At 40.8% G+C, this 26,267-nt stretch overlaps 52 non-coding genes across 52 annotated transcripts; all 52 read left to right on the top strand.

Moving 5' to 3' along the window:
* Positions 1-254: 254 nt before the first annotated feature.
* On the top strand, positions 255-328 carry trnai-aau (transfer RNA isoleucine (anticodon AAU)). The gene has a single exon. It is a non-coding gene; the product is annotated as a tRNA-Ile (tRNA).
* A 416-nt stretch (positions 329-744) lies between these two features.
* On the top strand, positions 745-817 carry trnar-ucg (transfer RNA arginine (anticodon UCG)). Its single transcript has one exon. It is a non-coding gene; the product is annotated as a tRNA-Arg (tRNA).
* A 482-nt stretch (positions 818-1,299) lies between these two features.
* trnai-aau (transfer RNA isoleucine (anticodon AAU)) lies at positions 1,300-1,373 on the top strand. The gene has a single exon. It is a non-coding gene; the product is annotated as a tRNA-Ile (tRNA).
* Positions 1,374-1,789: 416 nt separating this feature from the next.
* On the top strand, positions 1,790-1,862 carry trnar-ucg (transfer RNA arginine (anticodon UCG)). The gene has a single exon. It is a non-coding gene; the product is annotated as a tRNA-Arg (tRNA).
* A 481-nt stretch (positions 1,863-2,343) lies between these two features.
* Positions 2,344-2,417, top strand: trnai-aau (transfer RNA isoleucine (anticodon AAU)). Its single transcript has one exon. It is a non-coding gene; the product is annotated as a tRNA-Ile (tRNA).
* Positions 2,418-2,833: 416 nt separating this feature from the next.
* On the top strand, positions 2,834-2,906 carry trnar-ucg (transfer RNA arginine (anticodon UCG)). Its single transcript has one exon. It is a non-coding gene; the product is annotated as a tRNA-Arg (tRNA).
* A 482-nt stretch (positions 2,907-3,388) lies between these two features.
* Positions 3,389-3,462, top strand: trnai-aau (transfer RNA isoleucine (anticodon AAU)). The gene has a single exon. It is a non-coding gene; the product is annotated as a tRNA-Ile (tRNA).
* Positions 3,463-3,878: 416 nt separating this feature from the next.
* On the top strand, positions 3,879-3,951 carry trnar-ucg (transfer RNA arginine (anticodon UCG)). Its single transcript has one exon. It is a non-coding gene; the product is annotated as a tRNA-Arg (tRNA).
* A 481-nt stretch (positions 3,952-4,432) lies between these two features.
* On the top strand, positions 4,433-4,506 carry trnai-aau (transfer RNA isoleucine (anticodon AAU)). The gene has a single exon. It is a non-coding gene; the product is annotated as a tRNA-Ile (tRNA).
* Positions 4,507-4,688: 182 nt separating this feature from the next.
* trnai-aau (transfer RNA isoleucine (anticodon AAU)) lies at positions 4,689-4,762 on the top strand. Its single transcript has one exon. It is a non-coding gene; the product is annotated as a tRNA-Ile (tRNA).
* A 416-nt stretch (positions 4,763-5,178) lies between these two features.
* Positions 5,179-5,251, top strand: trnar-ucg (transfer RNA arginine (anticodon UCG)). The gene has a single exon. It is a non-coding gene; the product is annotated as a tRNA-Arg (tRNA).
* A 972-nt stretch (positions 5,252-6,223) lies between these two features.
* trnar-ucg (transfer RNA arginine (anticodon UCG)) lies at positions 6,224-6,296 on the top strand. The gene has a single exon. It is a non-coding gene; the product is annotated as a tRNA-Arg (tRNA).
* Positions 6,297-6,521: 225 nt separating this feature from the next.
* Positions 6,522-6,595, top strand: trnai-aau (transfer RNA isoleucine (anticodon AAU)). The gene has a single exon. It is a non-coding gene; the product is annotated as a tRNA-Ile (tRNA).
* A 672-nt stretch (positions 6,596-7,267) lies between these two features.
* Positions 7,268-7,340, top strand: trnar-ucg (transfer RNA arginine (anticodon UCG)). Its single transcript has one exon. It is a non-coding gene; the product is annotated as a tRNA-Arg (tRNA).
* Positions 7,341-7,822: 482 nt separating this feature from the next.
* Positions 7,823-7,896, top strand: trnai-aau (transfer RNA isoleucine (anticodon AAU)). Its single transcript has one exon. It is a non-coding gene; the product is annotated as a tRNA-Ile (tRNA).
* Positions 7,897-8,312: 416 nt separating this feature from the next.
* trnar-ucg (transfer RNA arginine (anticodon UCG)) lies at positions 8,313-8,385 on the top strand. Its single transcript has one exon. It is a non-coding gene; the product is annotated as a tRNA-Arg (tRNA).
* A 972-nt stretch (positions 8,386-9,357) lies between these two features.
* trnar-ucg (transfer RNA arginine (anticodon UCG)) lies at positions 9,358-9,430 on the top strand. Its single transcript has one exon. It is a non-coding gene; the product is annotated as a tRNA-Arg (tRNA).
* Positions 9,431-9,911: 481 nt separating this feature from the next.
* On the top strand, positions 9,912-9,985 carry trnai-aau (transfer RNA isoleucine (anticodon AAU)). The gene has a single exon. It is a non-coding gene; the product is annotated as a tRNA-Ile (tRNA).
* A 416-nt stretch (positions 9,986-10,401) lies between these two features.
* Positions 10,402-10,474, top strand: trnar-ucg (transfer RNA arginine (anticodon UCG)). Its single transcript has one exon. It is a non-coding gene; the product is annotated as a tRNA-Arg (tRNA).
* Positions 10,475-11,189: 715 nt separating this feature from the next.
* On the top strand, positions 11,190-11,262 carry trnar-ucg (transfer RNA arginine (anticodon UCG)). The gene has a single exon. It is a non-coding gene; the product is annotated as a tRNA-Arg (tRNA).
* Positions 11,263-11,487: 225 nt separating this feature from the next.
* trnai-aau (transfer RNA isoleucine (anticodon AAU)) lies at positions 11,488-11,561 on the top strand. The gene has a single exon. It is a non-coding gene; the product is annotated as a tRNA-Ile (tRNA).
* Positions 11,562-11,977: 416 nt separating this feature from the next.
* trnar-ucg (transfer RNA arginine (anticodon UCG)) lies at positions 11,978-12,050 on the top strand. The gene has a single exon. It is a non-coding gene; the product is annotated as a tRNA-Arg (tRNA).
* Positions 12,051-12,275: 225 nt separating this feature from the next.
* Positions 12,276-12,349, top strand: trnai-aau (transfer RNA isoleucine (anticodon AAU)). Its single transcript has one exon. It is a non-coding gene; the product is annotated as a tRNA-Ile (tRNA).
* A 416-nt stretch (positions 12,350-12,765) lies between these two features.
* trnar-ucg (transfer RNA arginine (anticodon UCG)) lies at positions 12,766-12,838 on the top strand. Its single transcript has one exon. It is a non-coding gene; the product is annotated as a tRNA-Arg (tRNA).
* A 225-nt stretch (positions 12,839-13,063) lies between these two features.
* On the top strand, positions 13,064-13,137 carry trnai-aau (transfer RNA isoleucine (anticodon AAU)). The gene has a single exon. It is a non-coding gene; the product is annotated as a tRNA-Ile (tRNA).
* Positions 13,138-13,553: 416 nt separating this feature from the next.
* trnar-ucg (transfer RNA arginine (anticodon UCG)) lies at positions 13,554-13,626 on the top strand. The gene has a single exon. It is a non-coding gene; the product is annotated as a tRNA-Arg (tRNA).
* A 225-nt stretch (positions 13,627-13,851) lies between these two features.
* trnai-aau (transfer RNA isoleucine (anticodon AAU)) lies at positions 13,852-13,925 on the top strand. Its single transcript has one exon. It is a non-coding gene; the product is annotated as a tRNA-Ile (tRNA).
* Positions 13,926-14,341: 416 nt separating this feature from the next.
* Positions 14,342-14,414, top strand: trnar-ucg (transfer RNA arginine (anticodon UCG)). Its single transcript has one exon. It is a non-coding gene; the product is annotated as a tRNA-Arg (tRNA).
* A 225-nt stretch (positions 14,415-14,639) lies between these two features.
* trnai-aau (transfer RNA isoleucine (anticodon AAU)) lies at positions 14,640-14,713 on the top strand. Its single transcript has one exon. It is a non-coding gene; the product is annotated as a tRNA-Ile (tRNA).
* Positions 14,714-15,129: 416 nt separating this feature from the next.
* Positions 15,130-15,202, top strand: trnar-ucg (transfer RNA arginine (anticodon UCG)). Its single transcript has one exon. It is a non-coding gene; the product is annotated as a tRNA-Arg (tRNA).
* A 225-nt stretch (positions 15,203-15,427) lies between these two features.
* trnai-aau (transfer RNA isoleucine (anticodon AAU)) lies at positions 15,428-15,501 on the top strand. Its single transcript has one exon. It is a non-coding gene; the product is annotated as a tRNA-Ile (tRNA).
* A 416-nt stretch (positions 15,502-15,917) lies between these two features.
* Positions 15,918-15,990, top strand: trnar-ucg (transfer RNA arginine (anticodon UCG)). Its single transcript has one exon. It is a non-coding gene; the product is annotated as a tRNA-Arg (tRNA).
* A 225-nt stretch (positions 15,991-16,215) lies between these two features.
* Positions 16,216-16,289, top strand: trnai-aau (transfer RNA isoleucine (anticodon AAU)). The gene has a single exon. It is a non-coding gene; the product is annotated as a tRNA-Ile (tRNA).
* A 416-nt stretch (positions 16,290-16,705) lies between these two features.
* On the top strand, positions 16,706-16,778 carry trnar-ucg (transfer RNA arginine (anticodon UCG)). The gene has a single exon. It is a non-coding gene; the product is annotated as a tRNA-Arg (tRNA).
* A 225-nt stretch (positions 16,779-17,003) lies between these two features.
* Positions 17,004-17,077, top strand: trnai-aau (transfer RNA isoleucine (anticodon AAU)). The gene has a single exon. It is a non-coding gene; the product is annotated as a tRNA-Ile (tRNA).
* Positions 17,078-17,749: 672 nt separating this feature from the next.
* Positions 17,750-17,822, top strand: trnar-ucg (transfer RNA arginine (anticodon UCG)). Its single transcript has one exon. It is a non-coding gene; the product is annotated as a tRNA-Arg (tRNA).
* Positions 17,823-18,537: 715 nt separating this feature from the next.
* trnar-ucg (transfer RNA arginine (anticodon UCG)) lies at positions 18,538-18,610 on the top strand. The gene has a single exon. It is a non-coding gene; the product is annotated as a tRNA-Arg (tRNA).
* Positions 18,611-18,835: 225 nt separating this feature from the next.
* Positions 18,836-18,909, top strand: trnai-aau (transfer RNA isoleucine (anticodon AAU)). Its single transcript has one exon. It is a non-coding gene; the product is annotated as a tRNA-Ile (tRNA).
* A 416-nt stretch (positions 18,910-19,325) lies between these two features.
* trnar-ucg (transfer RNA arginine (anticodon UCG)) lies at positions 19,326-19,398 on the top strand. Its single transcript has one exon. It is a non-coding gene; the product is annotated as a tRNA-Arg (tRNA).
* Positions 19,399-19,623: 225 nt separating this feature from the next.
* Positions 19,624-19,697, top strand: trnai-aau (transfer RNA isoleucine (anticodon AAU)). Its single transcript has one exon. It is a non-coding gene; the product is annotated as a tRNA-Ile (tRNA).
* A 416-nt stretch (positions 19,698-20,113) lies between these two features.
* trnar-ucg (transfer RNA arginine (anticodon UCG)) lies at positions 20,114-20,186 on the top strand. The gene has a single exon. It is a non-coding gene; the product is annotated as a tRNA-Arg (tRNA).
* Positions 20,187-20,411: 225 nt separating this feature from the next.
* On the top strand, positions 20,412-20,485 carry trnai-aau (transfer RNA isoleucine (anticodon AAU)). Its single transcript has one exon. It is a non-coding gene; the product is annotated as a tRNA-Ile (tRNA).
* Positions 20,486-20,901: 416 nt separating this feature from the next.
* On the top strand, positions 20,902-20,974 carry trnar-ucg (transfer RNA arginine (anticodon UCG)). The gene has a single exon. It is a non-coding gene; the product is annotated as a tRNA-Arg (tRNA).
* A 715-nt stretch (positions 20,975-21,689) lies between these two features.
* On the top strand, positions 21,690-21,762 carry trnar-ucg (transfer RNA arginine (anticodon UCG)). Its single transcript has one exon. It is a non-coding gene; the product is annotated as a tRNA-Arg (tRNA).
* Positions 21,763-21,987: 225 nt separating this feature from the next.
* Positions 21,988-22,061, top strand: trnai-aau (transfer RNA isoleucine (anticodon AAU)). Its single transcript has one exon. It is a non-coding gene; the product is annotated as a tRNA-Ile (tRNA).
* Positions 22,062-22,733: 672 nt separating this feature from the next.
* trnar-ucg (transfer RNA arginine (anticodon UCG)) lies at positions 22,734-22,806 on the top strand. Its single transcript has one exon. It is a non-coding gene; the product is annotated as a tRNA-Arg (tRNA).
* A 715-nt stretch (positions 22,807-23,521) lies between these two features.
* trnar-ucg (transfer RNA arginine (anticodon UCG)) lies at positions 23,522-23,594 on the top strand. The gene has a single exon. It is a non-coding gene; the product is annotated as a tRNA-Arg (tRNA).
* Positions 23,595-23,819: 225 nt separating this feature from the next.
* trnai-aau (transfer RNA isoleucine (anticodon AAU)) lies at positions 23,820-23,893 on the top strand. Its single transcript has one exon. It is a non-coding gene; the product is annotated as a tRNA-Ile (tRNA).
* Positions 23,894-25,097: 1,204 nt separating this feature from the next.
* Positions 25,098-25,170, top strand: trnar-ucg (transfer RNA arginine (anticodon UCG)). The gene has a single exon. It is a non-coding gene; the product is annotated as a tRNA-Arg (tRNA).
* Positions 25,171-25,395: 225 nt separating this feature from the next.
* trnai-aau (transfer RNA isoleucine (anticodon AAU)) lies at positions 25,396-25,469 on the top strand. Its single transcript has one exon. It is a non-coding gene; the product is annotated as a tRNA-Ile (tRNA).
* A 182-nt stretch (positions 25,470-25,651) lies between these two features.
* trnai-aau (transfer RNA isoleucine (anticodon AAU)) lies at positions 25,652-25,725 on the top strand. The gene has a single exon. It is a non-coding gene; the product is annotated as a tRNA-Ile (tRNA).
* A 416-nt stretch (positions 25,726-26,141) lies between these two features.
* Positions 26,142-26,214, top strand: trnar-ucg (transfer RNA arginine (anticodon UCG)). Its single transcript has one exon. It is a non-coding gene; the product is annotated as a tRNA-Arg (tRNA).
* The last annotated feature ends 53 nt before the right edge of the window (positions 26,215-26,267 follow it).

Genomic DNA, 26,267 nt, shown 5'->3' with positions numbered 1-26,267 from the left:
CGGGTTAGCTCAGATGGTCAGAGCGTGGTGCTAATAACGCCAAGGTCATGGGTTCAATCCCCATACTGGCCATCAATATGCTTTTGGAGATGCCATTGATATGAGATGTCAGCGGTCTTCCCTTTAATCTAACTACGCAAGTAAAGCTGATGGGGTTTCACACCCGATTGACCATTAAATAAATGCTTGCATTTTGCACGTTCTGTCCTGCTATAATTCTGGAAGTAATGGAGTTGAATTAACAAGTGAAAAAGGGCCGGTTAGCTCAGATGGTCAGAGCGTGGTGCTAATAATGCCAAGGTCATGGGTTCAATCCCCATACTGGCCAGTAATGGTTATTTAACAAAAGAATGTCTCTACAATTGCCGTTCAACTTATGATACAGTATTGATACAGATAAATATCATGGAAAAAGAGAGCTGGTTTTGAATCCCTTCAAGGTTAAAAGCTCTAGCCTCATTCAAAGACACTTTGTGGAAGCCCGTTTGCTGCACAGTGTAAATAAACTATATTTCTACAATTGTTTAAGTTTCAAGCTGTAATTGTAAGTTTGAAATAGAAAGTGTTTTTCTCTGCCGGAGGATTTTGTTGGATGAGGTGGGCACTAATCCCAATGACTTTCACATGTGAAGTCAGCAGTGTACCATTTAAGCCAGCTTTGCAGTATGTCTTTGGACAAAGGATAGCTCCCTCCTCAGCATCTAAACCATTGCACTTGTGAAGTGCAACAATCCTGCATTTAGCGACCATGTGGCCTAATGGACAAGGCGTCTGACTTCGGATCAGAAGATTGAGGGTTCGAGTCCCTTCGTGGTTGATAGCTCAAGGCTCATTATAAGAAATATGGTGTAAGCAATGTTACTATAAAATTGAGGTCATTCCATTCATATGAGATGTCAGCGGTCTTCCCTTTAGCCTAACTACGCAAGTAAAGCTGATGGGGTTTCACACCCGATTGACCATTAAATAAATTCTTGCATTTTGCACGTTCTGTCCTGCTATAATTTTGGAAGTAATGGACTTGAATTAACAAGTGAAAAAGTTCCGGGTTAGCTCAGATGGTCAGAGCGTGGTGATAATAACGCCAAGGTCATGGGTTCAATCCCCATACTGGCCATCAATATGCTTTTGGAGATGCCATTGATATGAGATGTCAGCGGTCTTCCCTTTAATCTAACTACGCAAGTAAAGCTGATGGGGTTTCACACCCGATTGACCATTAAATAAATGCTTGCATTTTGCACGTTCTGTCCTGCTATAATTCTGGAAGTAATGGAGTTGAATTAACAAGTGAAAAAGGGCCGGTTAGCTCAGATGGTCAGAGCGTGGTGCTAATAACGCCAAGGTCATGGGTTCAATCCCCATACTGGCCAGTAATGGTTATTTAACAAAAGAATGTCTCTACAATTGCCGTTCAACTTATGATACAGTATTGATACAGATAAATATCATGGAAAAAGAGAGCTGGTTTTGAATCCCTTCAAGGTTAAAAGCTCTAGCCTCATTCAAAGACACTTTATGGAAGCCCGTTTGCTGCACAGTGTAAATAAACTATATTTCTACAATTGTTTAAGTTTCAAGCTGTAATTGTAAGTTTGAAATAGAAAGTGTTTTTCTCTGCCGGAGGATTTTGTTGGATGAGGTGGGCACTAATCCCAATGACTTTCACATGTGAAGTCAGCAGTGTACCATTTAAGCCAGCTTTGCAGTATGTCTTTGGACAAAGGATAGCTCCCTCCTCAGCATCTAAACCATTGCACTTGTGAAGTGCAACAATCCTGCATTTAGCGACCATGTGGCCTAATGGACAAGGCGTCTGACTTCGGATCAGAAAATTGAGGGTTCGAGTCCCTTCGTGGTTGATAACTCAAGGCTCATTATAAGAAATATGGTGTAAGCAATGTTACTATAAAATTGAGGTCATTCCATTCATATGAGATGTCAGCGGTCTTCCCTTTAACCTAACTACGCAAGTAAAGCTGATGGGGTTTCACACCCGACTGACCATTAAATAAATTCTTGCATTTTGCACGTTCTGTCCTGCTATAATTTTGGAAGTAATGGACTTGAATTAACAAGTGAAAAAGGGCCGGTTAGCTCAGATGGTCAGAGCATGGTGCTAATAATGCCAAGGTCATGGGTTCAATCCCCATACTGGCCATCAATATGCTTTTGGAGATGCCATTGATATGAGATGTCAGCGGTCTTCCCTTTAACCTAACTATGTAAGTAAAGCTGATGGGGTTTCACACCCGATTGACCATTAAATAAATGCTTGCATTTTGCACGTTCTGTCCTGCTATAATTCTGGAAGTAATGGAGTTGAATTAACAAGTGAAAAAGGGCCGGTTAGCTCAGATGGTCAGAGCGTGGTGCTAATAATGCCAAGGTCATGGGTTCAATCCCCATACTGGCCAGTAATGGTTATTTAACAAAAGAATGTCTCTACAATTGCCGTTCAACTTATGATACAGTATTGATACAGATAAATATCATGGAAAAAGAGAGCTGGTTTTGAATCCCTTCAAGGTTAAAAGCTCTAGCCTCATTCAAAGACACTTTGTGGAAGCCCGTTTGCTGCACAGTGTAAATAAACTATATTTCTACAATTGTTTAAGTTTCAAGCTGTAATTGTAAGTTTGAAATAGAAAGTGTTTTTCTCTGCCGGAGGATTTTGTTGGATGAGGTGGGCACTAATCCCAATGACTTTCACATGTGAAGTCAGCAGTGTACCATTTAAGCCAGCTTTGCAGTATGTCTTTGGACAAAGGATAGCTCCCTCCTCAGCATCTAAACCATTGCACTTGTGAAGTGCAACAATCCTGCATTTAGCGACCATGTGGCCTAATGGACAAGGCGTCTGACTTCGGATCAGAAGATTGAGGGTTCGAGTCCCTTCGTGGTTGATAGCTCAAGGCTCATTATAAGAAATATGGTGTAAGCAATGTTACTATAAAATTGAGGTCATTCCATTCATATGAGATGTCAGCGGTCTTCCCTTTAGCCTAACTACGCAAGTAAAGCTGATGGGGTTTCACACCCGATTGACCATTAAATAAATTCTTGCATTTTGCACGTTCTGTCCTGCTATAATTTTGGAAGTAATGGACTTGAATTAACAAGTGAAAAAGTTCCGGGTTAGCTCAGATGGTCAGAGCGTGGTGATAATAACGCCAAGGTCATGGGTTCAATCCCCATACTGGCCATCAATATGCTTTTGGAGATGCCATTGATATGAGATGTCAGCGGTCTTCCCTTTAATCTAACTACGCAAGTAAAGCTGATGGGGTTTCACACCCGATTGACCATTAAATAAATGCTTGCATTTTGCACGTTCTGTCCTGCTATAATTCTGGAAGTAATGGAGTTGAATTAACAAGTGAAAAAGGGCCGGTTAGCTCAGATGGTCAGAGCGTGGTGCTAATAACGCCAAGGTCATGGGTTCAATCCCCATACTGGCCAGTAATGGTTATTTAACAAAAGAATGTCTCTACAATTGCCGTTCAACTTATGATACAGTATTGATACAGATAAATATCATGGAAAAAGAGAGCTGGTTTTGAATCCCTTCAAGGTTAAAAGCTCTAGCCTCATTCAAAGACACTTTATGGAAGCCCGTTTGCTGCACAGTGTAAATAAACTATATTTCTACAATTGTTTAAGTTTCAAGCTGTAATTGTAAGTTTGAAATAGAAAGTGTTTTTCTCTGCCGGAGGATTTTGTTGGATGAGGTGGGCACTAATCCCAATGACTTTCACATGTGAAGTCAGCAGTGTACCATTTAAGCCAGCTTTGCAGTATGTCTTTGGACAAAGGATAGCTCCCTCCTCAGCATCTAAACCATTGCACTTGTGAAGTGCAACAATCCTGCATTTAGCGACCATGTGGCCTAATGGACAAGGCGTCTGACTTCGGATCAGAAAATTGAGGGTTCGAGTCCCTTCGTGGTTGATAACTCAAGGCTCATTATAAGAAATATGGTGTAAGCAATGTTACTATAAAATTGAGGTCATTCCATTCATATGAGATGTCAGCGGTCTTCCCTTTAACCTAACTACGCAAGTAAAGCTGATGGGGTTTCACACCCGACTGACCATTAAATAAATTCTTGCATTTTGCACGTTCTGTCCTGCTATAATTTTGGAAGTAATGGACTTGAATTAACAAGTGAAAAAGGGCCGGTTAGCTCAGATGGTCAGAGCATGGTGCTAATAATGCCAAGGTCATGGGTTCAATCCCCATACTGGCCATCAATATGCTTTTGGAGATGCCATTGATATGAGATGTCAGCGGTCTTCCCTTTAACCTAACTATGTAAGTAAAGCTGATGGGGTTTCACACCCGATTGACCATTAAATAAATGCTTGCATTTTGCACGTTCTGTCCTGCTATAATTCTGGAAGTAATGGAGTTGAATTAACAAGTGAAAAAGGGCCGGTTAGCTCAGATGGTCAGAGCGTGGTGCTAATAACGCCAAGGTCATGGGTTCAATCCCCATACTGGCCATCAATATGCTTTTGGAGATGCCATTGATATGAGATGTCAGCGGTCTTCCCTTTAATCTAACTACGCAAGTAAAGCTGATGGGGTTTCACACCCGATTGACCATTAAATAAATTCTTGCATTTTGCACGTTCTGTCCTGCTATAATTCTGGAAGTAATGGAGTTGAATTAACAAGTGAAAAAGGGCCGGTTAGCTCAGATGGTCAGAGCGTGGTGCTAATAACGCCAAGGTCATGGGTTCAATCCCCATACTGGCCAGTAATGGTTATTTAACAAAAGAATGTCTCTACAATTGCCGTTCAACTTATGATACAGTATTGATACAGATAAATATCATGGAAAAAGAGAGCTGGTTTTGAATCCCTTCAAGGTTAAAAGCTCTAGCCTCATTCAAAGACACTTTGTGGAAGCCTGTTTGCTGCACAGTGTAAATAAACTATATTTCTACAATTGTTTAAGTTTCAAGCTGTAATTGTAAGTTTGAAATAGAAAGTGTTTTTCTCTGCCGGAGGATTTTGTTGGATGAGGTGGGCACTAATCCCAATGACTTTCACATGTGAAGTCAGCAGTGTACCATTTAAACCAGCTTTGCAGTATGTCTTTGGACAAAGGATAGCTCCCTCCTCAGCATCTAAACCATTGCACTTGTGAAGTGCAACAATCCTGCATTTAGCGACCATGTGGCCTAATGGACAAGGCGTCTGACTTCGGATCAGAAGATTGAGGGTTCGAGTCCCTTCGTGGTTGATAACTCAAGACTCATTATAAGAAATATGGTGTAAGCAATGTTACTATAAAATTGAGGTCATTCCATTCATATGAGATGTCAGCGGTCTTCCCTTTAACCTAACTACGCAAGTAAAGCTGATGGGGTTTCACACCCGACTGACCATTAAATAAATTCTTGCATTTTGCACGTTCTGTCCTGCTATAATTTTGGAAGTAATGGACTTGAATTAACGAGTGAAAAAGGGCCGGGTTAGCTCAGATGGTCAGAGCGTGGTGCTAATAACGCCAAGGTCATGGGTTCAATCCCCATACTGGCCATCAATATGCTTTTGGAGATGCCATTGATATGAGATGTCAGCGGTCTTCCCTTTAATCTAACTACGCAAGTAAAGCTGATGGGGTTTCACACCCGATTGACCATTAAATAAATGCTTGCATTTTGCACGTTCTGTCCTGCTATAATTCTGGAAGTAATGGAGTTGAATTAACAAGTGAAAAAGGGCCAGTTAGCTCAGATGGTCAGAGCGTGGTGCTAATAAAGCCAAGGTCATGGGTTCAATCCCCATACTGGCCAGTAATGGTTATTTAACAAAAGAATGTCTCTACAATTGCCGTTCAACTTATGATACAGTATTGATACAGATAAATATCATGGAAAAAGAGAGCTGGTTCTGAATCCCTTCAAGGTTAAAAGCTCTAGCCTCATTCAAAGACACTTTGTGGAAGCCCGTTTGCTGCACAGTGTAAATAAACTATATTTCTACAATTGTTTAAGTTTCAAGCTGTAATTGTAAGTTTGAAATAGAAAGTGTTTTTCTCTGCCGGAGGATTTTGTTGGATGAGGTGGGCACTAATCCCAATGACTTTCACATGTGAAGTCAGCAGTGTACCATTTAAGCCAGCTTTGCAGTATGTCTTTGGACAAAGGATAGCTCCCTCCTCAGCATCTAAACCATTGCACTTGTGAAGTGCAACAATCCTGCATTTAGCGACCATGTGGCCTAATGGACAAGGCGTCTGACTTCGGATCAGAAGATTGAGGGTTCGAGTCCCTTCGTGGTTGATAGCTCAAGGCTCATTATAAGAAATATGGTGTAAGCAATGTTACTATAAAATTGAGGTCATTCCATTCATATGAGATGTCAGCGGTCTTCCCTTTAGCCTAACTACGCAAGTAAAGCTGATGGGGTTTCACACCCGATTGACCATTAAATAAATTATTGCATTTTGCACGTTCTGTCCTGCTATAATTCTGGAAGTAATGGACTTGAATTAACAAGTGAAAAAGGGCCGGTTAGCTCAGATGGTCAGAGCGTGGTGCTAATAACACCAAGGTCATGGGTTCAATCCCCATACTGGCCATCAATATGCTTTTGGAGATGCCATTGATATGAGATGTCAGCGGTCTTCCCTTTACCCTAACTACGCAAGTAAAGCTGATGGGGTTTCACACCCGATTGACCATTAAATAAATGCTTGCATTTTGCACGTTCTGTCCTGCTATAATTCTGGAAGTAATGGAGTTGAATTAACAAGTGAAAAAGGGCCGGTTAGCTCAGATGGTCAGAGCGTGTTGCTAATAAAGCCAAGGTCATGGGTTCAATCCCCATACTGGCCAGTAATGGTTATTTAACAAAAGAATGTCTCTACAATTGCCGTTCAACTTATGATACAGTATTGATACAGATAAATATCATGGAAAAAGAGAGCTGGTTTTGAATCCCTTCCAGGTTAAAAGCTCTAGCCTCATTCAAAGACACTTTGTGGAAGCCCGTTTGCTGCACAGTGTAAATAAACTATATTTCTACAATTGTTTAAGTTTCAAGCTGTAATTGTAAGTTTGAAATAGAAAGTGTTTTTCTCTGCCGGAGGATTTTGTTGGATGAGGTGGGCACTAATCCCAATGACTTTCACATGTGAAGTCAGCAGTGTACCATTTAAGCCAGCTTTGCAGTATGTCTTTGGACAAAGGATAGCTCCCTCCTCAGCATCTAAACCATTGCACTTGTGAAGTGCAACAATCCTGCATTTAGCGACCATGTGGCCTAATGGACAAGGCGTCTGACTTCGGATCAGAAGATTGAGGGTTCGAGTCCCTTCGTGGTTGATAGCTCAAGGCTCATTATAAGAAATATGGTGTAAGCAATGTTACTATAAAATTGAGGTCATTCCATTCATATGAGATGTCAGCGGTCTTCCCTTTAGCCTAACTACGCAAGTAAAGCTGATGGGGTTTCACACCCGATTGACCATTAAATAAATTCTTGCATTTTGCACGTTCTGTCCTGCTATAATTTTGGAAGTAATGGACTTGAATTAACAAGTGAAAAAGGGCCGGGTTAGCTCAGATGGTCAGAGCGTGGTGCTAATAACGCCAAGGTCATGGGTTCAATCCCCATACTGGCCATCAATATGCTTTTGGAGATGCCATTGATATGAGATGTCAGCGGTCTTCCCTTTAATCTAACTACGCAAGTAAAGCTGATGGGGTTTCACACCCGATTGACCATTAAATAAATGCTTGCATTTTGCACGTTCTGTCCTGCTATAATTCTGGAAGTAATGGAGTTGAATTAACAAGTGAAAAAGGGCCGGTTAGCTCAGATGGTCAGAGCGTGGTGCTAATAACGCCAAGGTCATGGGTTCAATCCCCATACTGGCCAGTAATGATTATTTAACAAAAGAATGTCTCTACAATTGCTGTTCAACTTATGATACAGTATTGATACAGATAAATATCATGGAAAAAGAGAGCTGGTTTTGAATCCCTTCAATGTTAAAAGCTCTAGCCTCATTCAAAGACACTTTGTGGAAGCCCGTTTGCTGCACAGTGTAAATAAACTATATTTCTACAATTGTTTAAGTTTCAAGCTGTAATTGTAAGTTTGAAATAGAAAGTGTTTTTCTCTGCCGGAGGATTTTGTTGGATGAGGTGGGCACTAATCCCAATGACTTTCACATGTGAAGTCAGCAGTGTACCATTTAAGCCAGCTTTGCAGTATGTCTTTGGACAAAGGATAGCTCCCTCCTCAGCATCTAAACCATTGCACTTGTGAAGTGCAACAATCCTGCATTTAGCGACCATGTGGCCTAATGGACAAGGCGTCTGACTTCGGATCAGAAGATTGAGGGTTCGAGTCCCTTCGTGGTTGATAACTCAAGACTCATTATAAGAAATATGGTGTAAGCAATGTTACTATAAAATTGAGGTCATTCCATTCATATGAGATGTCAGCGGTCTTCCCTTTAACCTAACTACGCAAGTAAAGCTGATGGGGTTTCACACCCGACTGACCATTAAATAAATTCTTGCATTTTGCACGTTCTGTCCTGCTATAATTTTGGAAGTAATGGACTTGAATTAACAAGTGAAAAAGGGCCGGGTTAGCTCAGATGGTCAGAGCGTGGTGCTAATAACGCCAAGGTCATGGGTTCAATCCCCATACTGGCCATCAATATGCTTTTGGAGATGCCATTGATATGAGATGTCAGCGGTCTTCCCTTTAATCTAACTACGCAAGTAAAGCTGATGGGGTTTCACACCCGATTGACCATTAAATAAATGCTTGCATTTTGCACGTTCTGTCCTGCTATAATTCTGGAAGTAATGGAGTTGAATTAACAAGTGAAAAAGGGCCGGTTAGCTCAGATGGTCAGAGCGTGGTGCTAATAACGCCAAGGTCATGGGTTCAATCCCCATACAGGCCAGTAATGGTTATTTAACAAAAGAATGTCTCTACAATTGCCTTTCAACTTATGATACAGTATTGATACAGATAAATATCATGGAAAAAGAGAGCTGGTTTTGAATCCCTTCAAGGTTAAAAGCTCTAGCCTCATTCAAAGACACTTTGTGGAAGCCCGTTTGCTGCACAGTGTAAATAAACTATATTTCTACAATTGTTTAAGTTTCAAGCTGTAATTGTAAGTTTGAAATAGAAAGTGTTTTTCTCTGCCGGAGGATTTTGTTGGATGAGGTGGGCACTAATCCCAATGACTTTCACATGTGAAGTCAGCAGTGTACCATTTAAGCCAGCTTTGCAGTATGTCTTTGGACAAAGGATAGCTCCCTCCTCAGCATCTAAACCATTGCACTTGTGAAGTGCAACAATCCTGCATTTAGCGACCATGTGGCCTAATGGACAAGGCGTCTGACTTCGGATCAGAAGATTGAGGGTTCGAGTCCCTTCGTGGTTGATAGCTCAAGGCTCATTATAAGAAATATGGTGTAAGCAATGTTACTATAAAATTGAGGTCATTCCATTCATATGAGATGTCAGCGGTCTTCACTTTAGCCTAACTACGCAAGTAAAGCTGATGGGGTTTCACACCCGATTGACCATTAAATAAATTATTGCATTTTGCACGTTCTGTCCTGCTATAATTCTGGAAGTAATGGACTTGAATTAACAAGTGAAAAAGGGCCGGTTAGCTCAGATGGTCAGAGCGTTGTGCTAATAACACCAAGGTCATGGGTTCAATCTCCATACTGGCCATCAATATGCTTTTGGAGATGCCATTGATATGAGATGTCAGCGGTCTTCCCTTTACCCTAACTACGCAAGTAAAGCTGATGGGGTTTCACACCCGATTGACCATTAAATAAATGCTTGCATTTTGCACGTTCTGTCCTGCTATAATTCTGGAAGTAATGGAGTTGAATTAACAAGTGAAAAAGGGCCGGTTAGCTCAGATGGTCAGAGCGTGGTGCTAATAACGCCAAGGTCATGGGTTCAATCCCCATACTGGCCAGTAATGGTTATTTAACAAAAGAATGTCTCTACAATTGCCGTTCAACTTATGATACAGTATTGATACAGATAAATATCGTGGAAAAAGAGAGCTGGTTTTGAATCCCTTCAAGGTTAAAAGCTCTAGCCTCATTCAAAGACACTTTGTGGAAGCCCGTTTGCTGCACAGTGTAAATAAACTATATTTCTACAATTGTTTAAGTTTCAAGCTGTAATTGTAAGTTTGAAATAGAAAGTGTTTTTCTCTGCCGGAGGATTTTGTTGGATGAGGTGGGCACTAATCACAATGACTTTCACATGTGAAGTCAGCAGTGTACCATTTAAGCCAGCTTTGCAGTATGTCTTTGGACAAAGGATAGCTCCCTCCTCAGCATCTAAACCATTGCACTTGTGAAGTGCAACAATCCTGCGTTTAGCTACCATGTGGCCTAATGGACAAGGCGTCTGACTTCGGATCAGAAGATTGAGGGTTCGATTCCCTTCGTGGTTGATAGCTCAAGGCTCATTATAAGAAATATGGCGTAAGCAATGTTACTTTAAAATTGAGGTCATTCCATTCATATGAGATGTCAGCGGTCTTCCCTTTAACCTAACTACGCAAGTAAAGCTGATGGGGTTTCACACCCGATTGACCATTAAATAAATTCTTGCATTTTGCACGTTCTGTCCTGCTATAATTCTGGAAGTAATGGAGTTGAATTAACAAGTGAAAAAGGGCCGGTTAGCTCAGATGGTCAGAGCGTGTTGCTAATAACGCCAAGGTCATGGGTTCAATCCCCATACTGGCCAGTAATGGTTATTTAACAAAAGAATGTCTCTACAATTGCCGTTCAACTTATGATACAGTATTGATACAGATAAATATCATGGAAAAAGAGAGCTGGTTTTGAATCCCTTCAAGGTTAAAAGCTCTAGCCTCATTCGAAGACACTTTGTGGAAGTCCGTTTGCTGCACAGTGTAAATAAACTATATTTCTACAATTGTTTAAGTTTCAAGCTGTAATTGTAAGTTTGAAATAGAAAGTGTTTTTCTCTGCCAGAGGATTTTGTTGGATGAGGTGGGCACTAATCCCAATGACTTTTACATGTGAAGTCAGCAGTGTACCATTTAAGCCAGCTTTGCAGTATGTCTTTGGACAAAGGATAGCTCCCTCCTCAGCATCTAAACCATTGCACTTGTGAAGTGCAACAATCCTGCATTTAGCGACCATGTGGCCTAATGGACAAGGCGTCTGACTTCGGATCAGAAGATTGAGGGTTCGAGTCCCTTCGTGGTTGATAGCTCAAGGCTCATTATAAGAAATATGGTGTAAGCAATGTTACTATAAAATTGAGGTCATTCCATTCATATGAGATGTCAGCGGTCTTCCCTTTAGCCTAACTACGCAAGTAAAGCTGATGGGGTTTCACACCCGATTGACCATTAAATAAATTATTGCATTTTGCACGTTCTGTCCTGCTATAATTCTGGAAGTAATGGACTTGAATTAACAAGTGAAAAAGGGCCGGTTAGCTCAGATGGTCAGAGCGTGGTGCTAATAACGCCAAGGTCATGGGTTCAATCCCCATACTGGCCAGTAATGGTTATTTAACAAAAGAATGTCTCTACAATTGCTGTTCAACTTATGATACAGTATTGATACAGATAAATATCATGGAAAAAGAGAGCTGGTTTTGAATCCCTTCAAGGTTAAAAGCTCTAGCCTCATTCAAAGACACTTTGTGGAAGCCTGTTTGCTGCACAGTGTAAATAAACTATATTTCTACAATTGTTTAAGTTTCAAGCTGTAATTGTAAATTTGAAATAGAAAGTGTTTTTCTCTGCCGGAGGATTTTGTTGGATGAGGTGGGCACTAATCCCAATGACTTTCACATGTGAAGTCAGCAGTGTACCATTTAAGCCAGCTTTGCAGTATGTCTTTGGACAAAGGATAGCTCCCTCCTCAGCATCTAAACCATTGCACTTGTGAAGTGCAACAATCCTGCATTTAGCGACCATGTGGCCTAATGGACAAGGCGTCTGACTTCGGATCAGAAGATTGAGGGTTCGAGTCCCTTCGTGGTTGATAGCTCAAGGCTCATTATAAGAAATATGGTGTAAGCAATGTTACTATAAAATTGAGGTCATTCCATTCATATGAGATGTCAGCGGTCTTCCCTTTAGCCTAACTACGCAAGTAAAGCTGATGGGGTTTCACACCCGATTGACCATTAAATAAATTATTGCATTTTGCACGTTCTGTCCTGCTATAATTCTGGAAGTAATGGACTTGAATTAACAAGTGAAAAAGGGCCGGTTAGCTCAGATGGTCAGAGCGTGGTGCTAATAACGCCAAGGTCATGGGTTCAATCCCCATACTGGCCAGTAATGGTTATTTAACAAAAGAATGTCTCTACAATTGCCGTTCAACTTATGATACAGTATTGATACAGATAAATATCATGGAAAAAGAGAGCTGGTTTTGAATCCCTTCAAGGTTAAAAGCTCTAGCCTCATTCAAAGACACTTTGTGGAAGCCCGTTTGCTGCACAGTGTAAATAATCTATATTTCTACAATTGTTTAAGTTTCAAGCTGTAATTGTAAGTTTGAAATAGAAAGTGTTTTTCTCTGCCGGAGGACTTTGTTGGATGAGGTGGGCACTAATCCCAATGACTTTCACATGTGAAGTCAGCAGTGTACCATTTAAGCCAGCTTTGCAGTATGTCTTTGGACAAAGGATAGCTCCCTCCTCAGCATCTAAACCATTGCACTTGTGAAGTGCAACAATCCTGCATTTAGCGACCATGTGGCCTAATGGACAAGGCGTCTGACTTCGGATCAGAAGATTGAGGGTTCGAGTCCCTTCGTGGTTGATAGCTCAAGGCTCATTATAAGAAATATGGTGTAAGCAATGTTACTTTAAAATTGAGGTCATTCCATTCATATGAGATGTCAGCGGTCTTCCCTTTAACCTAACTACGCAAGTAAAGCTGATGGGGTTTCACACCCGACTGACCATTAAATAAATTCTTGCATTTTGCACGTTGTGTCCTGCTATAATTTTGGAAGTAATGGACTTGAATTAACAAGTGAAAAAGGGCTGGTTAGCTCAGATGGTCAGAGCGTGGTGCTAATAACGCCAAGGTCATGGGTTCAATCCCCATACTGGCCAGTAATGGTTATTTAACAAAAGAATGTCTCTACAATTGCCGTTCAACTTATGATACAGTATTGATACAGATAAATATCATGGAAAAAGAGAGCTGGTTTTGAATCCCTTCAAGGTTAAAAGCTCTAGCCTCATTCAAAGACACTTTGTGGAAGCCCGTTTGCTGCACAGTGTAAATAATCTATATTTCTACAATTGTTTAAGTTTCAAGCTGTAATTGTAAGTTTGAAATAGAAAGTGTTTTTCTCTGCCGGAGGACTTTGTTGGATGAGGTGGGCACTAATCCCAATGACTTTCACATGTGAAGTCAGCAGTGTACCATTTAAGCCAGCTTTGCAGTATGTCTTTGGACAAAGGATAGCTCCCTCCTCAGCATCTAAACCATTGCACTTGTGAAGTGCAACAATCCTGCATTTAGCGACCATGTGGCCTAATGGACAAGGCGTCTGACTTCGGATCAGAAGATTGAGGGTTCGAGTCCCTTCGTGGTTGATAGCTCAAGGCTCATTATAAGAAATATGGTGTAAGCAATGTTACTTTAAAATTGAGGTCATTCCATTCATATGAGATGTCAGCGGTCTTCCCTTTAACCTAACTACGCAAGTAAAGCTGATGGGGTTTCACACCCGATTGACCATTAAATAAATGCTTGCATTTTGCACGTTCTGTCCTGCTATAATTCTGGAAGTAATGGAGTTGAATTAACAAGTGAAAAAGGGCCGGTTAGCTCAGATGGTCAGAGCGTGGTGCTAATAACGCCAAGGTCATGGGTTCAATCCCCATACTGGCCAGTAATGGTTATTTAACAAAAGAATGTCTCTACAATTGCCGTTCAACTTATGATACAGTATTGATACAGATAAATATCATGGAAAAAGAGAGCTGGTTTTGAATCCCTTCAAGGTTAAAAGCTCTAGCCTCATTCAAAGACACTTTGTGGAAGCCTGTTTGCTGCACAGTGTAAATAATCTATATTTCTACAATTGTTTAAGTTTCAAGCTGTAATTGTAAGTTTGAAATAGAAAGTGTTTTTCTCTGCCGGAGGATTTTGTTGGATGAGGTGGGCACTAATCCCAATGACTTTCACATGTGAAGTCAGCAGTGTACCATTTAAGCCAGCTTTGCAGTATGTCTTTGGACAAAGGATAGCTCCCTCCTCAGCATCTAAACCATTGCACTTGTGAAGTGCAACAATCCTGCATTTAGCGACCATGTGGCCTAATGGACAAGGCGTCTGACTTCGGATCAGAAGATTGAGGGTTCGAGTCCCTTCGTGGTTGATAGCTCAAGGCTCATTATAAGAAATATGGTGTAAGCAATGTTACTTTAAAATTGAGGTCATTCCATTCATATGAGATGTCAGCGGTCTTCCCTTTAGCCTAACTACGCAAGTAAAGCTGATGGGGTTTCACACCCGATTGACCATTAAATAAATTATTGCATTTTGCACGTTCTGTCCTGCTATAATTCTGGAAGTAATGGACTTGAATTAACAAGTGAAAAAGGGCCGGTTAGCTCAGATGGTCAGAGCGTGGTGCTAATAACGCCAAGGTCATGGGTTCAATCCCCATACTGGCCAGTAATGGTTATTTAACAAAAGAATGTCTCTACAATTGCCGTTCAACTTATGATACAGTATTGATACAGATAAATATCATGGAAAAAGAGAGCTGGTTTTGAATCCCTTCAAGGTTAAAAGCTCTAGCCTCATTCAAAGACACTTTGTGGAAGCCCGTTTGCTGCACAGTGTAAATAATCTATATTTCTACAATTGTTTAAGTTTCAAGCTGTAATTGTAAGTTTGAAATAGAAAGTGTTTTTCTCTGCCGGAGGACTTTGTTGGATGAGGTGGGCACTAATCCCAATGACTTTCACATGTGAAGTCAGCAGTGTACCATTTAAGCCAGCTTTGCAGTATGTCTTTGGACAAAGGATAGCTCCCTCCTCAGCATCTAAACCATTGCACTTGTGAAGTGCAACAATCCTGCATTTAGCGACCATGTGGCCTAATGGACAAGGCGTCTGACTTCGGATCAGAAGATTGAGGGTTCGAGTCCCTTCGTGGTTGATAGCTCAAGGCTCATTATAAGAAATATGGTGTAAGCAATGTTACTTTAAAATTGAGGTCATTCCATTCATATGAGATGTCAGCGGTCTTCCCTTTAACCTAACTACGCAAGTAAAGCTGATGGGGTTTCACACCCGACTGACCATTAAATAAATTCTTGCATTTTGCACGTTGTGTCCTGCTATAATTTTGGAAGTAATGGACTTGAATTAACAAGTGAAAAAGGGCTGGTTAGCTCAGATGGTCAGAGCGTGGTGCTAATAACGCCAAGGTCATGGGTTCAATCCCCATACTGGCCAGTAATGGTTATTTAACAAAAGAATGTCTCTACAATTGCCGTTCAACTTATGATACAGTATTGATACAGATAAATATCATGGAAAAAGAGAGCTGGTTTTGAATCCCTTCAAGGTTAAAAGCTCTAGCCTCATTCAAAGACACTTTGTGGAAGCCCGTTTGCTGCACAGTGTAAATAATCTATATTTCTACAATTGTTTAAGTTTCAAGCTGTAATTGTAAGTTTGAAATAGAAAGTGTTTTTCTCTGCCGGAGGACTTTGTTGGATGAGGTGGGCACTAATCCCAATGACTTTCACATGTGAAGTCAGCAGTGTACCATTTAAGCCAGCTTTGCAGTATGTCTTTGGACAAAGGATAGCTCCCTCCTCAGCATCTAAACCATTGCACTTGTGAAGTGCAACAATCCTGCATTTAGCGACCATGTGGCCTAATGGACAAGGCGTCTGACTTCGGATCAGAAGATTGAGGGTTCGAGTCCCTTCGTGGTTGATAGCTCAAGGCTCATTATAAGAAATATGGTGTAAGCAATGTTACTTTAAAATTGAGGTCATTCCATTCATATGAGATGTCAGCGGTCTTCCCTTTAACCTAACTACGCAAGTAAAGCTGATGGGGTTTCACACCCGATTGACCATTAAATAAATGCTTGCATTTTGCACGTTCTGTCCTGCTATAATTCTGGAAGTAATGGAGTTGAATTAACAAGTGAAAAAGGGCCGGTTAGCTCAGATGGTCAGAGCGTGGTGCTAATAACGCCAAGGTCATGGGTTCAATCCCCATACTGGCCAGTAATGGTTATTTAACAAAAGAATGTCTCTACAATTGCCGTTCAACTTATGATACAGTATTGATACAGATAAATATCATGGAAAAAGAGAGCTGGTTTTGAATCCCTTCAAGGTTAAAAGCTCTAGCCTCATTCAAAGACACTTTGTGGAAGCCCGTTTGCTGCACAGTGTAAATAATCTATATTTCTACAATTGTTTAAGTTTCAAGCTGTAATTGTAAGTTTGAAATAGAAAGTGTTTTTCTCTGCCGGAGGATTTTGTTGGATGAGGTGGGCACTAATCCCAATGACTTTCACATGTGAAGTCAGCAGTGTACCATTTAAGCCAGCTTTGCAGTATGTCTTTGGACAAAGGATAGCTCCCTCCTCAGCATCTAAACCATTGCACTTGTGAAGTGCAACAATCCTGCATTTAGCGACCATGTGGCCTAATGGACAAGGCGTCTGACTTCGGATCAGAAGATTGAGGGTTCGAGTCCCTTCGTGGTTGATAGCTCAAGGCTCATTATAAGAAATATGGTGTAAGCAATGTTACTATAAAATTGAGGTCATTCCATTCATATGAGATGTCAGCGGTCTTCCCTTTAGCCTAACTACGCAAGTAAAGCTGATGGGGTTTCACACCCGATTGACCATTAAATAAATTATTGCATTTTGCACGTTCTGTCCTGCTATAATTCTGGAAGTAATGGACTTGAATTAACAAGTGAAAAAGGGCCGGTTAGCTCAGATGGTCAGAGCGTGGTGCTAATAACACCAAGGTCATGGGTTCAATCCCCATACTGGCCATCAATATGCTTTTGGAGATGCCATTGATATGAGATGTCAGCGGTCTTCCCTTTACCCTAACTACGCAAGTAAAGCTGATGGGGTTTCACACCCGATTGACCATTAAATAAATGCTTGCATTTTGCACGTTCTGTCCTGCTATAATTCTGGAAGTAATGGAGTTGAATTAACAAGTGAAAAAGGGCCGGTTAGCTCAGATGGTCAGAGCGTGTTGCTAATAAAGCCAAGGTCATGGGTTCAATCCCCATACTGGCCAGTAATGGTTATTTAACAAAAGAATGTCTCTACAATTGCCGTTCAACTTATGATACAGTATTGATACAGATAAATATCATGGAAAAAGAGAGCTGGTTTTGAATCCCTTCAAGGTTAAAAGCTCTAGCCTCATTCAAAGACACTTTGTGGAAGCCCGTTTGCTGCACAGTGTAAATAATCTATATTTCTACAATTGTTTAAGTTTCAAGCTGTAATTGTAAATTTGAAATAGAAAGTGTTTTTCTCTGCCGGAGGATTTTGTTGGATGAGGTGGGCACTAATCCCAATGACTTTCACATGTGAAGTCAGCAGTGTACCATTTAAGCCAGCTTTGCAGTATGTCTTTGGACAAAGGATAGCTCCCTCCTCAGCATCTAAACCATTGCACTTGTGAAGTGCAACAATCCTGCATTTAGCGACCATGTGGCCTAATGGACAAGGCGTCTGACTTCGGATCAGAAGATTGAGGGTTCGAGTCCCTTCGTGGTTGATAGCTCAAGGCTCATTATAAGAAATATGGTGTAAGCAATGTTACTTTAAAATTGAGGTCATTCCATTCATATGAGATGTCAGCGGTCTTCCCTTTAACCTAACTACGCAAGTAAAGCTGATGGGGTTTCACACCCGATTGACCATTAAATAAATGCTTGCATTTTGCACGTTCTGTCCTGCTATAATTTTGGAAGTAATGGACTTGAATTAACAAGTGAAAAAGGGCCGGTTAGCTCAGATGGTCAGAGTGTGGTGCTAATAACCCCAAGGTCATGGGTTCAATCCCCATACTGGCCAGTAATGGTTATTTAACAAAAGAATGTCTCTACAATTGCCGTTCAACTTATGATACAGTATTGATACAGATAAATATCATGGAAAAAGAGAGCTGGTTTTGAATCCCTTCAAGGTTAAAAGCTCTAGCCTCATTCAAAGACACTTTGTGGAAGCCCGTTTGCTGCACAGTGTAAATAATCTATATTTCTACAATTGTTTAAGTTTCAAGCTGTAATTGTAAGTTTGAAATAGAAAGTGTTTTTCTCTGCCGGAGGACTTTGTTGGATGAGGTGGGCACTAATCCCAATGACTTTCACATGTGAAGTCAGCAGTGTACCATTTAAGCCAGCTTTGCAGTATGTCTTTGGACAAAGGATAGCTCCCTCCTCAGCATCTAAACCATTGCACTTGTGAAGTGCAACAATCCTGCATTTAGCGACCATGTGGCCTAATGGACAAGGCGTCTGACTTCGGATCAGAAGATTGAGGGTTCGAGTCCCTTCGTGGTTGATAGCTCAAGGCTCATTATAAGAAATATGGTGTAAGCAATGTTACTTTAAAATTGAGGTCATTCCATTCATATGAGATGTCAGCGGTCTTCCCTTTAACCTAACTACGCAAGTAAAGCTGATGGGGTTTCACACCCGACTGACCATTAAATAAATTCTTGCATTTTGCACGTTGTGTCCTGCTATAATTTTGGAAGTAATGGACTTGAATTAACAAGTGAAAAAGGGCTGGTTAGCTCAGATGGTCAGAGCGTGGTGCTAATAACGCCAAGGTCATGGGTTCAATCCCCATACTGGCCAGTAATGGTTATTTAACAAAAGAATGTCTCTACAATTGCCGTTCAACTTATGATACAGTATTGATACAGATAAATATCATGGAAAAAGAGAGCTGGTTTTGAATCCCTTCAAGGTTAAAAGCTCTAGCCTCATTCAAAGACACTTTGTGGAAGCCCGTTTGCTGCACAGTGTAAATAATCTATATTTCTACAATTGTTTAAGTTTCAAGCTGTAATTGTAAGTTTGAAATAGAAAGTGTTTTTCTCTGCCGGAGGACTTTGTTGGATGAGGTGGGCACTAATCCCAATGACTTTCACATGTGAAGTCAGCAGTGTACCATTTAAGCCAGCTTTGCAGTATGTCTTTGGACAAAGGATAGCTCCCTCCTCAGCATCTAAACCATTGCACTTGTGAAGTGCAACAATCCTGCATTTAGCGACCATGTGGCCTAATGGACAAGGCGTCTGACTTCGGATCAGAAGATTGAGGGTTCGAGTCCCTTCGTGGTTGATAGCTCAAGGCTCATTATAAGAAATATGGTGTAAGCAATGTTACTTTAAAATTGAGGTCATTCCATTCATATGAGATGTCAGCGGTCTTCCCTTTAACCTAACTACGCAAGTAAAGCTGATGGGGTTTCACACCCGATTGACCATTAAATAAATGCTTGCATTTTGCACGTTCTGTCCTGCTATAATTCTGGAAGTAATGGAGTTGAATTAACAAGTGAAAAAGGGCCGGTTAGCTCAGATGGTCAGAGCGTGGTGCTAATAACGCCAAGGTCATGGGTTCAATCCCCATACTGGCCAGTAATGGTTATTTAACAAAAGAATGTCTCTACAATTGCCGTTCAACTTATGATACAGTATTGATACAGATAAATATCATGGAAAAAGAGAGCTGGTTTTGAATCCCTTCAAGGTTAAAAGCTCTAGCCTCATTCAAAGACACTTTGTGGAAGCCCGTTTGCTGCACAGTGTAAATAATCTATATTTCTACAATTGTTTAAGTTTCAAGCTGTAATTGTAAGTTTGAAATAGAAAGTGTTTTTCTCTGCCGGAGGATTTTGTTGGATGAGGTGGGCACTAATCCCAATGACTTTCACATGTGAAGTCAGCAGTGTACCATTTAAGCCAGCTTTGCAGTATGTCTTTGGACAAAGGATAGCTCCCTCCTCAGCATCTAAACCATTGCACTTGTGAAGTGCAACAATCCTGCATTTAGCGACCATGTGGCCTAATGGACAAGGCGTCTGACTTCGGATCAGAAGATTGAGGGTTCGAGTCCCTTCGTGGTTGATAGCTCAAGGCTCATTATAAGAAATATGGTGTAAGCAATGTTACTTTAAAATTGAGGTCATTCCATTCATATGAGATGTCAGCGGTCTTCCCTTTAACCTAACTACGCAAGTAAAGCTGATGGGGTTTCACACCCGACTGACCATTAAATAAATTCTTGCATTTTGCACGTTGTGTCCTGCTATAATTTTGGAAGTAATGGACTTGAATTAACAAGTGAAAAAGGGCCGGTTAGCTCAGATGGTCAGAGCGTGGTGCTAATAACGCCAAGGTCATGGGTTCAATCCCCATACTGGCCAGTAATGGTTATTTAACAAAAGAATGTCTCTACAATTGCCGTTCAACTTATGATACAGTATTGATACAGATAAATATCATGGAAAAAGAGAGCTGGTTTTGAATCCCTTCAAGGTTAAAAGCTCTAGCCTCATTCAAAGACACTTTGTGGAAGCCCGTTTGCTGCACAGTGTAAATAATCTATATTTCTACAATTGTTTAAGTTTCAAGCTGTAATTGTAAGTTTGAAATAGAAAGTGTTTTTCTCTGCCGGAGGACTTTGTTGGATGAGGTGGGCACTAATCCCAATGACTTTCACATGTGAAGTCAGCAGTGTACCATTTTAGCCAGCTTTGCAGTATGTCTTTGGACAAAGGATAGCTCCCTCCTCAGCATCTAAACCATTGCACTTGTGAAGTGCAACAATCCTGCATTTAGCGACCATGTGGCCTAATGGACAAGGCGTCTGACTTCGGATCAGAAGATTGAGGGTTCGAGTCCCTTCGTGGTTGATAGCTCAAGGCTCATTATAAGAAATATGGTGTAAGCAATGTTACTTTAAAATTGAGGTCATTCCATTCATATGAGATGTCAGCGGTCTTCCCTTTAACCTAACTACGCAAGTAAAGCTGATGGGGTTTCACACCCGACTGACCATTAAATAAATTCTTGCATTTTGCACGTTGTGTCCTGCTATAATTTTGGAAGTAATGGACTTGAATTAACAAGTTAAAAAGGGCCGGTTAGCTCAGATGGTCAGAGCGTGGTGCTAATAACGCCAAGGTCATGGGTTCAATCACCATACTGGCCAGTAATGGTTATTTAACAAAAGAATGTCTCTACAATTGCCGTTCAACTTATGATACAGTATTGATACAGATAAATATCATGGAAAAAGAGAGCTGGTTTTGAATCCCTTCAAGGTTAAAAGCTCTAGCCTCATTCAAAGACACTTTGTGGAAGCCCGTTTGCTGCACAGTGTAAATAATCTATATTTCTACAATTGTTTAAGTTTCAAGCTGTAATTGTAAGTTTGAAATAGAAAGTGTTTTTCTCTGCCGGAGGACTTTGTTGGATGAGGTGGGCACTAATCCCAATGACTTTCACATGTGAAGTCAGCAGTGTACCATTTAAGCCAGCTTTGCAGTATGTCTTTGGACAAAGGATAGCTCCCTCCTCAGCATCTAAACCATTGCACTTGTGAAGTGCAACAATCCTGCATTTAGCGACCATGTGGCCTAATGGACAAGGCGTCTGACTTCGGATCAGAAGATTGAGGGTTCGAGTCCCTTCGTGGTTGATAGCTCAAGGCTCATTATAAGAAATATGGTGTAAGCAATGTTACTTTAAAATTGAGGTCATTCCATTCATATGAGATGTCAGCGGTCTTCCCTTTAACCTAACTACGCAAGTAAAGCTGATGGGGTTTCACACCCGATTGACCATTAAATAAATGCTTGCATTTTGCACGTTCTGTCCTGCTATAATTCTGGAAGTAATGGAGTTGAATTAACAAGTGAAAAAGGGCCGGTTAGCTCAGATGGTCAGAGCGTGGTGCTAATAACGCCAAGGTCATGGGTTCAATCCCCATACTGGCCATCAATATGCTTTTGGAGATGCCATTGATATGAGATGTCAGCGGTCTTCCCTTTAACCTAACTACGCAAGTAAAGCTGATGGGGTTTCACACCCGATTGACCATTAAATAAATGCTTGCATTTTGCACGTTCTGTCCTGCTATAATTCTGGAAGTAATGGAGTTGAATTAACAAGTGAAAAAGGGCCGGTTAGCTCAGATGGTCAGAGCGTGGTGCTAATAACGCCAAGGTCATGGGTTCAATCCCCATACTGGCAAGTAATGGTTATTTAACAAAAGAATGTCTCTACAATTGCCGTTCAACTTATGATACAGTATTGATACAGATAAATATCATGGAAAAAGAGAGCTGGTTTTGAATCCCTTCAAGGTTAAAAGCTCTAGCCTCATTCAAAGACACTTTGTGGAAGCCCGTTTGCTGCACAGTGTAAATAATCTATATTTCTACAATTGTTTAAGTTTCAAGCTGTAATTGTAAATTTGAAATAGAAAGTGTTTTTCTCTGCCGGAGGATTTTGTTGGATGAGGTGGGCACTAATCCCAATGACTTTCACATGTGAAGTCAGCAGTGTACCATTTAAGCCAGCTTTGCAGTATGTCTTTGGACAAAGGATAGCTCCCTCCTCAGCATCTAAACCATTGCACTTGTGAAGTGCAACAATCCTGCATTTAGCGACCATGTGGCCTAATGGACAAGGCGTCTGACTTCGGATCAGAAGATTGAGGGTTCGAGTCCCTTCGTGGTTGATAGCTCAAGGCTCATTATAAGAAATATGGTGTAAGCAATGTTACTTTAAAATTGAGGTCATTCCATTCATATGAGATGTCAGCGGTCTTCCCTTTAACCTAACTACGCAAGTAAAGCTGATGGGGTTTCACACCCGATTGACCATTAAATAAATGCTTGCATTTTGCACGTTCTGTCCTGCTATAATTTTGGAAGTAATGGACTTGAATTAACAAGTGAAAAAGGGCCGGTTAGCTCAGATGGTCAGAGTGTGGTGCTAATAACCCCAAGGTCATGGGTTCAATCCCCATACTGGCCAGTAATGGTTATTTAACAAAAGAATGTCTCTACAATTGCCGTTCAACTTATGATACAGTATTGATACAGATAAATATCATGGAAAAAGAGAGCTGGTTTTGAATCCCTTCAAGGTTAAAAGCTCTAGCCTCATTCAAAGACACTTTGTGGAAGCCCGTTTGCTGCACAGTGTAAATAATCTATATTTCTACAATTGTTTAAGTTTCAAGCTGTAATTGTAAATTTGAAATAGAAAGTGTTTTTCTCTGCCGGAGGATTTTGTTGGATGAGGTGGGCACTAATCCCAATGACTTTCACATGTGAAGTCAGCAGTGTACCATTTAAGCCAGCTTTGCAGTATGTCTTTGGACAAAGGATAGCTCCCTCCTCAGCATCTAAACCATTGCACTTGTGAAGTGCAACAATCCTGCATTTAGCGACCATGTGGCCTAATGGACAAGGCGTCTGACTTCGGATCAGAAGATTGAGGGTTCGAGTCCCTTCGTGGTTGATAGCTCAAGGCTCATTATAAGAAATATGGTTTAAGCAATGTTACTTTAAAATTGAGGTCATTCCATTCATATGAGATGTCAGCGGTCTTCCCTTTAACCTAACTACGCAAGTAAAGCTGATGGGGTTTCACACCCGATTGACCATTAAATAAATGCTTGCATTTTGCACGTTCTGTCCTGCTATAATTTTGGAAGTAATGGACTTGAATTAACACGTGAAAAAGGGCCGGTTAGCTCAGATGGTCAGAGTGTGGTGCTAATAACGCCAAGGTCATGGGTTCAATCCCCATACTGGCCAGTAATGGTTATTTAACAAAAGAATGTCTCTACAATTGCCGTTCAACTTATGATACAGTATTGATACAGATAAATATCATGGAAAAAGAGGGCTGGTTTTGAATCCCTTCAAGGTTAAAAGCTCTAGCCTCATTCAAAGACACTTTGTGGAAGCCCGTTTGCTGCACAGTGTAAATAATCTATATTTCTACAATTGTTTAAGTTTCAAGCTGTAATTGTAAATTTGAAATAGAAAGTGTTTTTCTCTGCCGGAGGATTTTGTTGGATGAGGTGGGCACTAATCCCAATGACTTTCACATGTGAAGTCAGCAGTGTACCATTTAAGCCAGCTTTGCAGTATGTCTTTGGACAAAGGATAGCTCCCTCCTCAGCATCTAAACCATTGCACTTGTGAAGTGCAACAATCCTGCATTTAGCGACCATGTGGCCTAATGGACAAGGCGTCTGACTTCGGATCAGAAGATTGAGAGTTCGAGTCCCTTCGTGGTTGATAGCTCAAGGCTCATTATAAGAAATATGGTGTAAGCAATGTTACTTTAAAATTGAGGTCATTCCATTCATATGAGATGTCAGCGGTCTTCCCTTTAACCTAACTACGCAAGTAAAGCTGATGGGGTTTCACACCCGATTGACCATTAAATAAATGCTTGCATTTTGCACGTTCTGTCCTGCTATAATTCTGGAAGTAATGGAGTTGAATTAACAAGTGAAAAAGGGCCGGTTAGCTCAGATGCTCAGAGCGTGGTGCTAATAAGGCTAAGGTCATGGGTTCAATCCCCGTACTGGCCAGTAATGGTTATTTAACAAAAAAATGTCTCTACAATTGCCGTTCAACTTATGATACAGTATTGATAGAGATAAATATCATGGAAAAAGAGAACTGGTTTTGAATCCCTTCAAGGTTAAAAGCTCTAACCTCATTCAAAGACACTTTGTGGAAGCCCGTTTGCTGCACAGTGTAAATAATCTATATTTCTACAATTGTTTAAGTTTCAAGCTGTAATTGTAAGTTTGAAATAGAAAGTGTTTTTCTCTGCCGGAGGATTTTGTTGGATGAGGTGGGCACTAATCCCAATGACTTTCACATGTGAAGTCAGCAGTGTACCATTTAAGCCAGCTTTGCAGTATGTCTTTGGACAAAGGATAGCTCCCTCCTCAGCATCTAAACCATTGCACTTGTGAAGTGCAACAATCCTGCATTTAGCGACCATGTGGCCTAATGGACAAGGCGTCTGACTTCGGATCAGAAGATTGAGGGTTCGAGTCCCTTCGTGGTTGATAGCTCAAGGCTCATTATAAGAAATATGGTGTAAGCAATGTTACTTTAAAATTGAGGTCATTCCATTCATATGAGATGTCAGCGGTCTTCCCTTTAACCTAACTACGCAAGTAAAGCTGATGGGGTTTCACACCCGACTGACCATTAAATAAATTCTTGCATTTTGCACGTTCTGTCCTGCTATAATTTTGGAAGTAATGGACTTGAATTAACAAGTGAAAAAGGGCCGGTTAGCTCAGATGGTCAGAGCGTGGTGCTAATAACGCCAAGGTCATGGGTTCAATCCCCATACTGGCCATCAATATGCTTTTGGAGATGCCATTGATATGAGATGTCAGCGGTCTTCCCTTTAACCTAACTACGCAAGTAAAGCTGATGGGGTTTCACACCCGATTGACCATTAAATAACTGCTTGCATTTTGCACGTTCTGTCCTGCTATAATTCTGGAAGTAATGGAGTTGAATTAACAAGTGAAAAAGGGCCGGTTAGCTCAGATGGTCAGAGCGTGGTGCTAATAACGCCAAGGTCATGGGTTCAATCCCCATACTGGCCAGTAATGGTTATTTAACAAAAGAATGTCTCTACAATTGCCGTTCAAGTTATGATACAGTATTGATACAGATAAATATCATGGAAAAAGAGAGCTGGTTTTGAATCCCTTCAAGGTTAAATGCTCTAGCCTCATTCAAAGACACTTTGTGGAAGCCCGTTTGCTGCACAGTGTAAATAATCTATATTTCTACAATTGTTTAAGTTTCAAGCTGTAATTGTAAGTTTGAAATAGAAAGTGTTTTTCTCTGCCGGAGGATTTTGTTGGATGAGGTGGGCACTAATCCCAATGACTTTCACATGTGAAGTCAGCAGTGTACCATTTAAGCCAGCTTTGCAGTATGTCTTTGGACAAAGGATAGCTCCCTCCTCAGCATCTAAACCATTGCACTTGTGAAGTGCAACAATCCTGCATTTAGCGACCATGTGGCCTAATGGACAAGGCGTCTGACTTCGGATCAGAAGATTGAGGGTTCGAGTCCCTTCGTGGTTGATAGCTCAAGGCTCATTATAAGAAATATGGTTTAAGCAATGTTACTTTAAAAT

The sequence above is a fragment of the Anarhichas minor genome, unplaced genomic scaffold, assembly GCF_050575085.1.
Source record: "Anarhichas minor isolate MPS153535 unplaced genomic scaffold, ASM5057508v1 ptg000040l, whole genome shotgun sequence".
Classification (NCBI taxonomy): domain Eukaryota; kingdom Metazoa; phylum Chordata; class Actinopteri; order Perciformes; family Anarhichadidae; genus Anarhichas; species Anarhichas minor.
This window is presented reverse-complemented; position numbering and strand designations above follow the sequence as displayed.